Below are 14030 nucleotides of genomic sequence, written 5' to 3' on the forward strand. Positions count from 1 at the left end.
AAAGAATAAGTGGAGTAAGTAGAGTTGAATATTTTAATAAGAGAAAAGGAAATGGAAATTTATTTTCAAATATATAAAGTGTGCATCTTAAATAAGACAAACTAGAAAAGAAAGGATGGACATCTTGAGTGGGACGGATGGAGTAAATGAGTATGTTACATACTTTATATAAGCATCATATGTGAGCACCGCACTCGTTTAAGGCACAATTAGTGTTATTCGATTTGTTTTATATATTTAGTTTGATATACATACATTAAAAATGTTATTTGTCATTTTTAATTTCATAATTTTTTATAAAAATCAAAGCTCGATTTATTCGTTTTTTCTATAATTTCAAAAAAATGAACAAAAGGTACAAATCGAGCTTTGATTTTTATGAAAATTATGAAATTATAAATATCAATAACATTTTTTAATATATTATAATAAACTAGATTTGACATTTACATAAAATTTAATACTACTATTTAGTTACCTTTATATGATTGTCGATCTTATTTTTGTGTATGGGAATTAACTTCCGTTTTTTAATTTTACATGTTTCTATTTTAATCATGAAATGATTTGTTGGCTGTTGCTACAAACAGTGTTTTGGAAAATTTTCCATTGTAAATTTGACATTATTCTATGGTCAATTAAATAATGTGTTAAATTTATATAACAAATTCAAATTCAAATTCAAATTCAAATTACTAGTCGTAACCAGAAAAAAAGCTATCCCAGTACGAAATTTACGATTATAAGATGTTACAAATCGATGGCAAATGTATCAAGCTCATAAACAACATGAAGAAAAATGAGTTGTAGCACAAGTTACAATTAATCCCTAATTTAATGATTGTGAGCATAATGTTCAACACGTGGTGGCCACACTATATAGCACTAGTCTTTGCCAAATGTAGAAGTCAAAAAATATAAATAAATGAATTGAATAAGAAAAAGAAAATAGACTTTTTCAGTGGGCAATAGATTCACCGTACTTAGACATCGCCGGCGCCGGCAAGTGGTTTGACGGCTGCCCTTTGATTAGTGTGCATCTATGAGGGGCACTTTGGGAATTTTAAATAACCCCACATGTACGGATTTGTACGGCACACATGTTACTAGGTTGGAATTTCAACGCGGCATACAATCTACAAACAGACATGCTTTATGTTAAACTTTGGTAATTCACTCCCGTAAAAAAATAGTCATTCTTTTTCCATTTTATTCATTCATAAAAAAAGCATTTCTATTTTTGATAAATCTTTTTTTTTCTTATAAAATAGGTCTCATTCTCTAATAACTAGTACTCGTACTATAATACTTCAATCACTTTTCTTTCTATATCTTTTATATTTTACCAATTTTATATTAAAATTTGTATCATTCCCAAAATCCTTATTTTTATAGAACAGAGAGAGCGTTATCTTTTTGACTTATTGCATTACTGTATTAGTTTTCTTCAACTTAAGTAAGCCGACATATAATAACATAAGCTTGGATTTGATATATATTATGGTCTTTATCGGACAGAAGGCTGATCTCTATATAAATATAGAAAATGGTTCCTTTGCAAATTTTGTTAAAATGAGAACTATGAGGATAGAAAATTATACTCCCTCCATTTCATAATAATGAAAGCGTTTCTTTTCGACAGGGAGATTAAGAAAAATTATGTTAGGTGAGTAAAGTAAATGGATAATAAAATGGAAAATGAAAAAGGTTGAGAGATGAAGAGAGAAAAAAGTAAGAGAGAGTAAAATAGGTGTGGAAAAATGTGTTGACTTTTACTAAAAAGGGAAATAACTCTATTACTATGGAACATACCAAAATGACAAAATGACTCTATTACTGTGGAACGGAGGGAGTTGTAACGACCCGCTAAGTCGATATTATTATAAACTATATTATTAGCTTGATTATTTATATAAGTGACTTTTGCGTAATTAATTTCGAACTACGATAGAGTGTCGTTGTTGTTTATAACATTAGAAATATATATAATATATATATATGTATAATAAAAGAATCAGATCCCAAAAATCAAAATTTTAATATCCGATACATCCAACAAAAGTCCAACAAAATTTAATTCATCCTACGTTCTAAGCAAATCGGGTACTTCAGCGCGGGCAGCCACGAACTTGAACCGAGTATACCTACACCAAATTAAACGAACAAGTGAACAAATACTCAAACAATTAATTTAATAAAAAAATAAAATAAACAAAAGAAAAAAAAACGGATATGGCAGATCCTAAGGGATTGATCTTTTCAGACAAAACATTAAATGCTGCATTAATAGATTGCAGTAGAAGCCATCATTCTCTAACAGAATATTTCAAGATACGCCACTTGCCATCTTTTTCGGTACATGTACATTTATACAAATCATTTTTCCCTCACCTATCGTCCCCTGCAAGCAAGAAAACCAACACTTATTCTTTTCAAGTTCAATTCAAGAAACGAATCTGCAAGTCCAAAGAATTACTCCTTTTGCACCCCAAAATTCAGATCGACAGAAGGTATGAATCCTCACTACTCAATTTCAAATCATGAACATATGCTTTTTCTCCCAACTTAGCATCATACACTAATCTCCCACAATTAATGCGAATAAACTCTCAATCAACAAGCAACCTAATTCGAACAATTTCTCATCAATCAATAACGAACACCCTCTGCGAAAGAAAATAATTTGTAAAAGGGACTTAACTTGCGGTGTGGTTCGGGTTGGTTTCGGGGCTGTGCGGTGTCGTTTCGGAGCTGTTCGGGGCGAGTTTGGACAACTGTGCGAACCGGCGGAGAAGCCGACAGTGATGGCGACGGCTCTGTGCATTGACGGCAGCGGTTGCTGGGCGCTGCTGACTGCGGCGGTGGCTGGACGCTGCTGACAGCAGCGGTGCGAATCGCCGCTGAGGCCGACCGATGGCGGCACCCCTCGCGGCGGAGGTTGAACCGCACAGCAGCGACGGCGTCGGGTGCAGCGGCTGGAGACGGCTCTGAGCGTCGGTGACGGAAGCCGAGCGCGGCCAGCAACAGCTCTTCCCGGCGGAACGGCGACAGGATTTCTCCACTCCGCCAGCAGCAGCGGCTTCGTGCGGTGGAGGAGCCCGAAGGTACAGCGGCGTGCGGCGAAGGCTGGCGGAGGCTGACCGGCGAGACAGCAGCACTTCCCGGCGGATCGGCGGCACCACTGCGACGGCGACGCACGGTTAGGTCCGTTGCGGTCTAAATCGGAGAAGGCAACTGGAATTGGGAGAATTCGCTACAATCCTAGATTTGGTCGAAGAGAGAGAGAGTGAGAAAGAGGGAGAAAGATGTGGGAGATGATGGAGAAGAAGTTGGGCTTGTCTTTTTTTTTAAAAAAAAAACTTTTGGGCCTCATAAGTTAAATGGGATGATTTATTTAAAGTTGGGCCTCATAATTTAAATGGGAGGATGTATTAAATCTATGGGCTCCATCTAATTGTTTGGGCTTTAAAATTTTAATTGGAGATATAAGGTGGGGAAATAATTAAGCTTTGGGGTTTTTAAATAAATCTTTGGGTCGATAATTAATCTTGACGAAATTATTAAATTAAATCCCGAAATAATTTTGAAGTATGAATAATTTATCCCAAGCCCGGAAAACATATAAATTTTCTTAACAACGGGAAATAGTTGCGATAATTCAATTATGCGCTTAAATAAATTTTGGGATTTTTTTTTTATTCGATATTATGATGGAAAATACGAGGAGCTGCCGGAGGAATTATGGGCGTAAGCGGCCGACCGACATCGCCCCGCGACGCCTTGGGCGGCCGCCGAATAATAAAAAAATACGCAAAAACCGAGAAACGAGATAAAAGATTTTAATGAGGGTGCATGCATTCTAATTTAAGTAGTTTTGTCCTTGAGTCTAATTAGTGTATTATTATATTGTGATATTTTCAAAAGGGTACCTTCGCAAGTAAAGTTGGAGCGAGAATTTCAAGTTAAAGGAACTAAATGATCCAGGTGAGCTTTCTTATACTAAAATACAAATCGTATTTTATGAAAACACGAACACATGTTCGTGATTTTAATGATATTGTCTTGCCACAAATGTTTTGTTATGATGCCTATCTGTTGGCTACGGCCAAGTGAATTATGAACGATGAAATATGTGAATCGATTCGATTTTTAGTCCGGGTAGGGTGGTGTCCCTACTTGGAACCTCTGGCCGTGAACGGCAGAGAAGGTGACCGTGGAAGGTGGCCACCTTCCAGGCACAAGGATACCTCTGACGTGTTGGGCAGGGAAGGTGACCGTATGAGAACACCATCTCAGCGGCACAATGTGATCAGATATGGCTAAAGTACAGGAAAAGGGGTTGCAACCCAATGTGATATTTTTAGTAAGCTCGGGCCTTTTCAATAACACCCCGAGTGTTACTGTGATGATGGCTTGACAATATTTTCAAATGTATATGTGTAATTTTCGGCAATGTGTTCACTGAGTACTTTTTGTACTCAGCCCTGCATATATTTCTAAATGTGCAGGTTGAGCAGCGAAGTGGTGGAGGAAGTGCTATTGAGACAAGACATCTAATTCAGTCAGATTTTGACTCTCGGAGGTTCATGTCTTCATACATGGAACCGCGTTCATTTGCTTCCGTTGTGCATCTTAAAAGACTCAAGTCTATTTTGTTCAAAACTCTGATTTTATTTCGAGTTTTTCCCATTTTTTTTGGAGCTATGGTCGAGTTGTGTTGTTTTTCCCCTTTCTTCCCCGCTTCTTTAACTCCTCCCCTAGTCGCGATCAACCGTGTTTTCTATCCTTAGAAAATGCGGTCGTGACAGAGTGGTATCAGAGCATTCTTTCCGCTCTGAACCCGAGAGTCTTCTTTGAAAATATTTAGTCTAGCCTTGTTCCACTAGACTGTCTAATCAATGAAAATGCTCTTAGCACTCCCACCAATCGCGCTCAACGAGGAAAAAGGTAACTTGTTCTTTTTCAAAAGAAAGTCAAGATGTTTAAAAGTTTGAAATGGAGAAATAACTCATGTAGTTAATTTGAGTGAACAGATGAAAATACGAATTTTAAAGAAAGAGTTGATGTTTCTTGATTTGGTAGCATGCTTAAAGAAAGAGTTAGTATGTCTTTTCTTGGCTAAAGACTGCGAATGTATGAATAAAAGAAGTAACTTTCCCTAAATGGAAAAAAAAAAATACTGAAATATGAAAGTATAAAGTATACGAGTCTGGTACCAATTGGTGAAATGATATCTCTTTTTTTGAGTTAGTCATTGAATCATGTTGCTGGTAAGGGAAAATCGAAATTTCCAAGGAACTTAGATTACTTAGTTATGCGTTCCTTCTAGAACACAATATGAACTCGAACTTAGAAGTACAGTATGAACATTTCTCGCTTTCCCGAGCGACGAAAAGAAAATGAAGCGATAAGAAAGAAACTTCGAGAAAAACAATCCAACATAGAACAAAACGATGTTTCTAGAAAGGTGATAGAGGTTGGATGTCATTTTCTACGTCCCAATGACATGAATAATCTGGGTAGCCATTGTCTTTCTTGACAATCCAATCACTCCAAAGGATCATACCTTTGATCCAACTAAGCGATGAACACATACATGGCAAGAGAATATGATTACAATGTAAACAAAGAATCTAGCTTTACAATAATAAGTAAACAGAAACGGCGTGTTACGAGGATGACAGTTCTGACGAACCGAGAGTACCAAGGAGTCATAATCTCCACATATGGTCATCTGACGTGATCGTAAGGTGAAAGTAGCTTGTGACGAAAGTTTCCCATAACTCATTTACCATCCTCTATAAGGAATTAAACAAGGGAGTATCACCATTGTAGTTAACCAAGAAGATTCATCAGCAACACTTACTTGGATTCCCATGAATTTCATTTTCTCGCACCCCCTTGATCAAAATACTTTTTGTTGAATTAAGATATTAAATGCCTTCTTTTGCAAGGTAATGTGCCATTATTTTCCCTCTTCTATGTCAAGGTTGTGAATCACTTTCAGTTTTGAGCTTGCTCCCTCATGTTTTCTGATAACCTCCAGTGACTACGGTCCTTCTTTACTCATTCTGTATAAAAGCAATACTTTGACTCTCTGAATTCTTGCCAGCAAACTCTTATACTCGGAGCTGCTTTATTTATAGCCTTCAGAATGAACATGTTTCCCTAAACAATTGTCTTCTCAATGATATATTCCTCAAAGATCATTAGTGGACCTTTTTGTTTTCAAAAGTGCTTCTTGACAAGCTCTTTATTTTATATGAGTAGTTCCCTCTTATTAATTCCACTACAATTATTCCATCATGCTTTGAGCTCTTTAGCAACTCCAAGTCTAAAGTAATTTGCTCTCTTCCCAAACTAGTTTGCTCTGATTGTCTTCTCTACTAGTTAATTCCCGTGATTTGGTTATAAACTTTGTGAATTCGTTAACGTGATATAGTATCACGATGTTGTTTACCCAAAAGGGTAGTTCCTTGTTATTCTTCTTTCTCAAATCCGCTTGAGACCAATCATTTTCAGTCTTACTATATTGGAACAGCCATCTGTTGAGACCTTAAACCTTTTAATTTGACCCTTTGTGTTTTCAGACATACTTATTAACAAGGTCTTTATTTTACATGAGTACTCTCATCTTCTGAATTCAAATATGACTGTTGTCTCTTGATTTGAGCTTTGCTGCAAGCTCCATGTTAAACCCGGCATATTGCTTCTCCCTTGGCTAATTTCTTCTTGTTGCCCTCTTTATTAGTTAGTTTCCCTGAACTACTTATAAACTCTAAAAATTCTGTTGATACGATCTTCTATCGCAGTGTTGTTGAGCAAATTGCAATTGTTTGTTTTTCCTATTCTTTCAAATCCATTTGTAACCAACCATCTCAGGTCTTCCTATTATCATCTGGGGATTCTTGAATCTTTTCTACTTCACTGTAAATTTTGATTATATTATTGACAACTTATTGTTGACATCTACATTCTATTCATCATACCCTCACTTTCGCGATTTATTCTATCTGGCAAGCTCTTCCCACAATAAAATTTCCAAGCTCTATGGGTATAGCCCTTTGAAGTTGTATCTTTTCTTTTCTGGGAGTGAGCATAATGAGCCCAATTGAGCCTAGTTTTTGCACTTCACGAAAATCTTTGTTGCAAGTTACTGGTGAGAGTTTGTGGTGAACCAAACACTCACGTAATCGAAATAATTATAATCGTTTTATTTTCATGACTATCTTGGAGCGTACACAAAGCAAGGACGATTCGAATATTTCTCTTGGAATCCCAAATCCAGTTCCTATCATAGTTAAAACGGTTAGATCAACTCTATATTTCCTCGAGTGAGACCCTCATGGGAGGCAAGACATTGATCACAGCAGAAAAAAAAAATCATACGCCGACGAACGTCGAATCGGATTGAAATTTAACATCGGGGATAAAATATTCTTGAAAGTATCCCCTCCAAAGGGATAACTAGATTTGGACTCAAGGGTAAGTTAAAACCACGATTTATTGGACCCTATGAAATTCTGGAAGAAGTGGGCCCAGTAGTATATCGTTTGGCATTACCATCCAACTTTGGGAACGTTCACAACGTATTCCACGTCTCCCAACTTTGAAGGTACGTGTTCGATCCAAAACATGTGATTCGCCACGAAGAAATCACTCTAGAGCCTAACCTAAGTTACGAAGAAAAGCCGGTAGAAATACAATATCGAAATGTGCAGCAACTTCGGAATAAGTCGATTACTACAATGAAGGTTTTGTGGAAACACCATGAACAGGTAGAAGCAACATGAGGGCTAGAAGAGAAATGTCCCGAGCTTTTTGTCTAAATACATCCTAAATTTCGGGACGAAATTTCTTTTAAGAGGGGTAGAATGTAACGACCCGCTAAGTCGATATTATTATAAACTATATTATTAGCTTGATTATTTATATAAGTGACTTTTGCGTAATTAATTTCGAACTACGATAGAGTGTCGTTGTTGTTTATAACATTAGAAATATATATAATATATATATATGTATAATAAAAGAATCAGATCCCAAAAATCAAAATTTTAATATCCGATACATCCAACAAAAGTCCAACAAAATTTAATTCATCCTACGTTCTAAGCAAATCGGGTACTTCAGCGCGGGCAGCCACGAACTTGAACCGAGTATACCTACACCAAATTAAACGAACAAGTGAACAAATACTCAAACAATTAATTTAATAAAAAAATAAAATAAACAAAAGAAAAAAAAACGGATATGGCAGATCCTAAGGGATTGATCTTTTCAGACAAAACATTAAATGCTGCATTAATAGATTGCAGTAGAAGCCATCATTCTCTAACAGAATATTTCAAGATACGCCACTTGCCATCTTTTTCTGTACATGTACATTTATACAAATCATTTTTCCCTCACCTATCGTCCCCTGCAAGCAAGAAAACCAACACTTATTCTTTTCAAGTTCAATTCAAGAAACGAATCTGCAAGTCCAAAGAATTACTCCTTTTGCACCCCAAAATTCAGATCGACAGAAGGTATGAATCCTCACTACTCAATTTCAAATCATGAACATATGCTTTTTCTCCCAACTTAGCATCATACACTAATCTCCCACAATTAATGCGAATAAACTCTCAATCAACAAGCAACCTAATTCGAACAATTTCTCATCAATCAATAACGAACACCCTCTGCGAAAGAAAATAATTTGTAAAAGGGACTTAACTTGCGGTGTGGTTCGGGTTGGTTTCGGGGCTGTGCGGTGTCGTTTCGGAGCTGTTCGGGGCGAGTTTGGACAACTGTGCGAACCGGCGGAGAAGCCGACAGTGATGGCGACGGCTCTGTGCATTGACGGCAGCGGTTGCTGGGCGCTGCTGACTGCGGCGGTGGCTGGACGCTGCTGACAGCAGCGGTGCGAATCGCCGCTGAGGCCGACCGATGGCGGCACCCCTCGCGGCGGAGGTTGAACCGCACAGCAGCGACGGCGTCGGGTGCAGCGGCTGGAGACGGCTCTGAGCGTCGGTGACGGAAGCCGAGCGCGGCCAGCAGCAGCTCTTCCCGGCGGAACGGCGACAGGATTTCTCCACTCCGCCAGCAGCAGCGGCTTCGTGCGGTGGAGGAGCCCGAAGGTACAGCGGCGTGCGGCGAAGGCTGGCGGAGGCTGACCGGCGAGACAGCAGCACTTCCCGGCGGATCGGCGGCACCACTGCGACGGCGACGCACGGTTAGGTCCGTTGCGGTCTAAATCGGAGAAGGCAACTGGAATTGGGAGAATTCGCTACAATCCTAGATTTGGTCGAAGAGAGAGAGAGTGAGAAAGAGGGAGAAAGATGTGGGAGATGATGGAGAAGAAGTTGGGCTTGTCTTTTTAAAAAAAAAAAAAACTTTTGGGCCTCATAAGTTAAATGGGATGATTTATTTAAAGTTGGGCCTCATAATTTAAATGGGAGGATGTATTAAATCTATGGGCTCCATCTAATTGTTTGGGCTTTAAAATTTTAATTGGAGATATAAGGTGGGGAAATAATTAAGCTTTGGGGTTTTTAAATAAATCTTTGGGTCGATAATTAATCTTGACGAAATTATTAAATTAAATCCCGAAATAATTTTGAAGTATGAATAATTTATCCCAAGCCCGGAAAACATATAAATTTTCTTAACAACGGGAAATAGTTGCGATAATTCAATTATGCGCTTAAATAAATTTTGGGATTTTTTTTATTCGATATTATGATGGAAAATACGAGGAGCTGCCGGAGGAATTATGGGCGTAAGCGGCCGACCGACATCGCCCCGCGACGCCTTGGGCGGCCGCCGAATAATAAAAAAATACGCAAAAACCGAGAAACGAGATAAAAGATTTTAATGAGGGTGCATGCATTCTAATTTAAGTAGTTTTGTCCTTGAGTCTAATTAGTGTATTATTATATTGTGATATTTTCAAAAGGGTACCTTCGCAAGTAAAGTTGGAGCGAGAATTTCAAGTTAAAGGAACTAAATGATCCAGGTGAGCTTTCTTATACTAAAATACAAATCGTATTTTATGAAAACACGAACACATGTTCGTGATTTTAATGATGTTGTCTTGCCACAAATGTTTTGTTATGATGCCTATCTGTTGGCTACGGCCAAGTGAATTATGAACGATGAAATATGTGAATCGATTCGATTTTTAGTCCGGGTAGGGTGGTGTCCCTACTTGGAACCTCTGGCCGTGAACGGCAGAGAAGGTGACCGTGGAAGGTGGCCACCTTCCAGGCACAAGGATACCTCTGACGTGTTGGGCAGGGAAGGTGACCGTATGAGAACACCATCTCAGCGGCACAATGTGATCAGATATGGCTAAAGTACAGGAAAAGGGGTTGCAACCCAATGTGATATTTTTAGTAAGCTCGGGCCTTTTCAATAACACCCCGAGTGTTACTGTGATGATGGCTTGACAATATTTTCAAATGTATATGTGTAATTTTCGGCAATGTGTTCACTGAGTACTTTTTGTACTCAGCCCTGCATATATTTCTAAATGTGCAGGTTGAGCAGCGAAGTGGTGGAGGAAGTGCTATTGAGACAAGACATCTAATTCAGTCAGATTTTGACTCTCGGAGGTTCATGTCTTCATACATGGAACCGCGTTCATTTGCTTCCGTTGTGCATCTTAAAAGACTCAAGTCTATTTTGTTCAAAACTCTGATTTTATTTCGAGTTTTTCCCATTTTTTTTGGAGCTATGGTCGAGTTGTGTTGTTTTTCCCCTTTCTTCCCCGCTTCTTTAACTCCTCCCCTAGTCGCGATCAACCGTGTTTTCTATCCTTAGAAAATGCGGTCGTGACAGAGTGGTATCAGAGCATTCTTTCCGCTCTGAACCCGAGAGTCTTCTTTGAAAATATTTAGTCTAGCCTTGTTCCACTAGACTGTCTAATCAATGAAAATGCTCTTAGCACTCCCACCAATCGCGCTCAACGAGGAAAAAGGTAACTTGTTCTTTTTCAAAAGAAAGTCAAGATGTTTAAAAGTTTGAAATGGAGAAATAACTCATGTAGTTAATTTGAGTGAACAGATGAAAATACGAATTTTAAAGAAAGAGTTGATGTTTCTTGATTTGGTAGCATGCTTAAAGAAAGAGTTAGTATGTCTTTTCTTGGCTAAAGACTGCGAATGTATGAATAAAAGAAGTAACTTTCCCTAAATGGAAAAAAAAAAATACTGAAATATGAAAGTATAAAGTATACGAGTCTGGTACCAATTGGTGAAATGATATCTCTTTTTTTTGAGTTAGTCATTGAATCATGTTGCTGGTAAGGGAAAATCGAAATTTCCAAGGAACTTAGATTACTTAGTTATGCGTTCCTTCTAGAACACAATATGAACTCGAACTTAGAAGTACAGTATGAACATTTCTCGCTTTCCCGAGCGACGAAAAGAAAATGAAGCGATAAGAAAGAAACTTCGAGAAAAACAATCCAACATAGAACAAAACGATGTTTCTAGAAAGGTGATAGAGGTTGGATGTCATTTTCTACGTCCCAATGACATGAATAATCTGGGTAGCCATTGTCTTTCTTGACAATCCAATCACTCCAAAGGATCATACCTTTGATCCAACTAAGCGATGAACACATACATGGCAAGAGAATATGATTACAATGTAAACAAAGAATCTAGCTTTACAATAATAAGTAAACAGAAACGGCGTGTTACGAGGATGACAGTTCTGACGAACCGAGAGTACCAAGGAGTCATAATCTCCACATATGGTCATCTGACGTGATCGTAAGGTGAAAGTAGCTTGTGACGAAAGTTTCCCATAACTCATTTACCATCCTCTATAAGGAATTAAACAAGGGAGTATCACCATTGTAGTTAACCAAGAAGATTCATCAGCAACACTTACTTGGATTCCCATGAATTTCATTTTCTCGCACCCCCTTGATCAAAATACTTTTTGTTGAATTAAGATATTAAATGCCTTCTTTTGCAAGGTAATGTGCCATTATTTTCCCTCTTCTATGTCAAGGTTGTGAATCACTTTCAGTTTTGAGCTTGCTCCCTCATGTTTTCTGATAACCTCCAGTGACTACGGTCCTTCTTTACTCATTCTGTATAAAAGCAATACTTTGACTCTCTGAATTCTTGCCAGCAAACTCTTATACTCGGAGCTGCTTTATTTATAGCCTTCAGAATGAACATGTTTCCCTAAACAATTGTCTTCTCAATGATATATTCCTCAAAGATCATTAGTGGACCTTTTTGTTTTCAAAAGTGCTTCTTGACAAGCTCTTTATTTTATATGAGTAGTTCCCTCTTATTAATTCCACTACAATTATTCCATCATGCTTTGAGCTCTTTAGCAACTCCAAGTCTAAAGTAATTTGCTCTCTTCCCAAACTAGTTTGCTCTGATTGTCTTCTCTACTAGTTAATTCCCGTGATTTGGTTATAAACTTTGTGAATTCGTTAACGTGATATAGTATCACGATGTTGTTTACCCAAAAGGGTAGTTCCTTGTTATTCTTCTTTCTCAAATCCGCTTGAGACCAATCATTTTCAGTCTTACTATATTGGAACAGCCATCTGTTGAGACCTTAAACCTTTTAATTTGACCCTTTGTGTTTTCAGACATACTTATTAACAAGGTCTTTATTTTACATGAGTACTCTCATCTTCTGAATTCAAATATGACTGTTGTCTCTTGATTTGAGCTTTGCTGCAAGCTCCATGTTAAACCCGGCATATTGCTTCTCCCTTGGCTAATTTCTTCTTGTTGCCCTCTTTATTAGTTAGTTTCCCTGAACTACTTATAAACTCTAAAAATTCTGTTGATACGATCTTCTATCGCAGTGTTGTTGAGCAAATTGCAATTGTTTGTTTTTCCTATTCTTTCAAATCCATTTGTAACCAACCATCTCAGGTCTTCCTATTATCATCTGGGGATTCTTGAATCTTTTCTACTTCACTGTAAATTTTGATTATATTATTGACAACTTATTGTTGACATCTACATTCTATTCATCATACCCTCACTTTCGCGATTTATTCTATCTGGCAAGCTCTTCCCACAATAAAATTTCCAAGCTCTATGGGTATAGCCCTTTGAAGTTGTATCTTTTCTTTTCTGGGAGTGAGCATAATGAGCCCAATTGAGCCTAGTTTTTGCACTTCACGAAAATCTTTGTTGCAAGTTACTGGTGAGAGTTTGTGGTGAACCAAACACTCACGTAATCGAAATAATTATAATCGTTTTATTTTCATGACTATCTTGGAGCGTACACAAAGCAAGGACGATTCGAATATTTCTCTTGGAATCCCAAATCCAGTTCCTATCATAGTTAAAACGGTTAGATCAACTCTATATTTCCTCGAGTGAGACCCTCATGGGAGGCAAGACATTGATCACAGCAGAAAAAAAAAAATCATACGCCGACGAACGTCGAATCGGATTGAAATTTAACATCGGGGATAAAATATTCTTGAAAGTATCCCCTCCAAAGGGATAACTAGATTTGGACTCAAGGGTAAGTTAAAACCACGATTTATTGGACCCTATGAAATTCTGGAAGAAGTGGGCCCAGTAGTATATCGTTTGGCATTACCATCCAACTTTGGGAACGTTCACAACGTATTCCACGTCTCCCAACTTTGAAGGTACGTGTTCGATCCAAAACATGTGATTCGCCACGAAGAAATCACTCTAGAGCCTAACCTAAGTTACGAAGAAAAGCCGGTAGAAATACAATATCGAAATGTGCAGCAACTTCGGAATAAGTCGATTACTACAATGAAGGTTTTGTGGAAACACCATGAACAGGTAGAAGCAACATGAGGGCTAGAAGAGAAATGTCCCGAGCTTTTTGTCTAAATACATCCTAAATTTCGGGACGAAATTTCTTTTAAGAGGGGTAGAATGTAACGACCCGCTAAGTCGATATTATTATAAACTATATTATTAGCTTGATTATTTATATAAGTGACTTTTGCGTAATTAATTTCGTACTACGATAGAGTGTCGTTGTTGTTTATAACATTAGAAATATATATA

General features: G+C 37.8%; 2 long non-coding RNA genes across 2 annotated transcripts; both read left to right on the plus strand.

Annotated features, from left to right (window-relative positions):
• The first annotated feature begins 1970 nt into the window (after positions 1–1970).
• LOC121747199 lies at positions 1971–4566 on the plus strand. Its single transcript, XR_006039155.1, has 3 exons — positions 1971–2510; positions 3925–3984; positions 4509–4566. It is a non-coding gene; the product is annotated as an uncharacterized LOC121747199 (long non-coding RNA).
• A 3442-nt stretch (positions 4567–8008) lies between these two features.
• LOC121747070 lies at positions 8009–10585 on the plus strand. Its single transcript, XR_006039120.1, has 3 exons — positions 8009–8531; positions 9944–10003; positions 10528–10585. It is a non-coding gene; the product is annotated as an uncharacterized LOC121747070 (long non-coding RNA).
• The last annotated feature ends 3445 nt before the right edge of the window (positions 10586–14030 follow it).

The sequence above is a fragment of the Salvia splendens genome, chromosome 9 (assembly GCF_004379255.2).
Source record: "Salvia splendens isolate huo1 chromosome 9, SspV2, whole genome shotgun sequence".
NCBI classification, from domain to species: Eukaryota; Viridiplantae; Streptophyta; class Magnoliopsida; order Lamiales; family Lamiaceae; genus Salvia; species Salvia splendens.